This window comes from Musa acuminata, unplaced genomic scaffold (genome assembly GCF_036884655.1).
Source record: "Musa acuminata AAA Group cultivar baxijiao unplaced genomic scaffold, Cavendish_Baxijiao_AAA HiC_scaffold_493, whole genome shotgun sequence".
Taxonomy (NCBI): domain Eukaryota; kingdom Viridiplantae; phylum Streptophyta; class Magnoliopsida; order Zingiberales; family Musaceae; genus Musa; species Musa acuminata.
The window spans coordinates 5,001-7,500 of NW_027020738.1; positions in this window are offsets into that span (position 1 = coordinate 5,001).

A 2,500-nucleotide genomic window follows, 5' to 3' on the forward strand; every position below is an offset into this window, starting at 1 on the left:
CCAAAAATGGCCAGTTTTGGCCCGTTTTTGGGCTGTTTTGGCCTGTTTTTGGTCCGTTCTTGCATGGCGCGGTGACCGTCGTGAGCGGAGCAAAACGTCAGCCATCTCAGCACCCTGGAACCCCCCGGGTGGCACAGGGCTGGATGGGGCTTTCGTATAGCAGGGACGGTGCTGCCTCACGCTTCGCTCGCTGTTCGCCGCTCGCCGCTCGCTCGCGCAGCCAAAAATGACCAGTTTTGGCCCGTTTTTGGGCTGTTTTGGCCTGTTTATGGTCCGTTCTTGCGTGGTGCGGTGACCGTCGTGAGCGGAGCAAAACGTCAGCCATCTCAGCACCCTGGAACCCCCCGGGTGGCACAGGGCTGGATGGGGCTTTCGTATATAGCAGGGACGGTGCTGCCTCTCGCTTCGCTCGCTGTCCGCCGCTCGCCGCTCGCTCGCGCAGCCAAAAATGGCCAGTTTTGGCCCGTTTTTGGGCCGTTTTGGCCAGTTTTTGGCCTGTTCTTGCATTGCGCGGTGACCGTCGAGAGCGGAGCAAAACGTCAGCCATCTCAGCACCCTGGAACCCCCCGGGTGGCACAGGGCTGGATGGGGCTTTCGTATAGCAGGGACGGTGCTGCCTCTCGCTTCGCTCGCTGTCCGCCGCTCGCCGCTCGCTCGTGCAGCCAAAAATGGCCAGTTTTGGCCCGTTTTTGGGCCGTTTTGGCCAGTTTTTGGCCTGTTCTTGCATTGCGCGGTGACCGTCGAGAGCGGAGCAAAACGTCAGCCATCTCAGCACCCTGGAACCCCCCGGGTGGCACAGGGCTGGATGGGGCTTTCGTATAGCAGGGACGGTGCTGCCTCTCGCTTCGCTCGCTGTCCGCCGCTCGCCGCTCGCTCGTGCAGCCAAAAATGGCCAGTTTTGGCCCGTTTTTGGGCCGTTTTGGCCAGTTTTTGGCCTGTTCTTGCATTGCGCGGTGACCGTCGAGAGCGGAGCAAAACGTCAGCCATCTCAGCACCCTGGAACCCCCCGGGTGGCACAGGGCTGGATGGGGCTTTCGTATAGCAGGGACGGTGCTGCCTCTCGCTTCGCTCGCTGTCCGCCGCTCGCCGCTCGCTCGTGCAGCCAAAAATGGCCAGTTTTGGCCCGTTTTTGGGCCGTTTTGGCCAGTTTTTGGCCTGTTCTTGCATTGCGCGGTGACCGTCGAGAGCGGAGCAAAACGTCAGCCATCTCAGCACCCTGGAACCCCCCGGGTGGCACAGGGCTGGATGGGGCTTTCGTATAGCAGGGACGGTGCTGCCTCTCGCTTCGCTCGCTGTCCGCCGCTCGCCGCTCGCTCGTGCAGCCAAAAATGGCCAGTTTTGGCCCGTTTTTGGGCCGTTTTGGCCAGTTTTTGGCCTGTTCTTGCATTGCGCGGTGACCGTCGAGAGCGGAGCAAAACGTCAGCCATCTCAGCACCCTGGAACCCCCCGGGTGGCACAGGGCTGGATGGGGCTTTCGTATAGCAGGGACGGTGCTGCCTCTCGCTTCGCTCGCTGTCCGCCGCTCGCCGCTCGCTCGCGCAGCCAAAAATGGCCAGTTTTGGCCCGTTTTTGGGCCGTTTTGGCCAGTTTTTGGCCTGTTCTTGCATTGCGCGGTGACCGTCGAGAGCGGAGCAAAACGTCAGCCATCTCAGCACCCTGGAACCCCCCGGGTGGCACAGGGCTGGATGGGGCTTTCGTATAGCAGGGACGGTGCTGCCTCTCGCTTCGCTCGCTGTCCGCCGCTCGCCGCTCGCGCAGCCAAAAATGGCCAGTTTTGGCCCGTTTTTGGGCCGTTTTGGCCAGTTTTTGGCCTGTTCTTGCATTGCGCGGTGACCGTCGAGAGCGGAGCAAAACGTCAGCCATCTCAGCACCCTGGAACCCCCCGGGTGGCACAGGGCTGGATGGGGCTTTCGTATAGCAGGGACGGTGCTGCCTCTCGCTTCGCTCGCTGTTCGCCGCTCGCCGCTCGCTCGCGCAGCCAAAAATGGCCAGTTTTGGCCCGTTTTTGGGCTGTTTTGGCCAGTTTTTGGCCTGTTCTTGCGTGGTGCGGTGACCGTCGTGAGCGGAGCAAAACGTCAGCCATCTCAGCACCCTGGAACCCCCCGGGTGGCACAGGGCTGGATGGGGCTTTCGTATAGCAGGGACGGTGCTGCCTCTCGCTTCGCTCGCTGTTCGCCGCTCGCCGCTCGCTCGCGCAGCCAAAAATGGCCAGTTTTGGCCCGTTTTTGGGCTGTTTTGGCCTGTTTTTGGGCTGTTCTTGTGTGGCGCGGTGACCGTCGTGAGCGGAGCAAAATGTCAGCCATCTCAGCACCCTGGAACCCCCCGGGTGGCACAGGGCTGGATGGGGCTTTCGTATAGCAGGGACGGTGCTGCCTCGCGCTTCGCTCGCTGTTCGCCGCTCTCCGCTCGCTCGCGCAGCAAAAAATGGCCAGTTTTGGCCCGTTTTTGGGCTGTTTTGGCCAGTTTTTGGCCTGTTCTTGCGTGCCGCGGCGACCGTCGT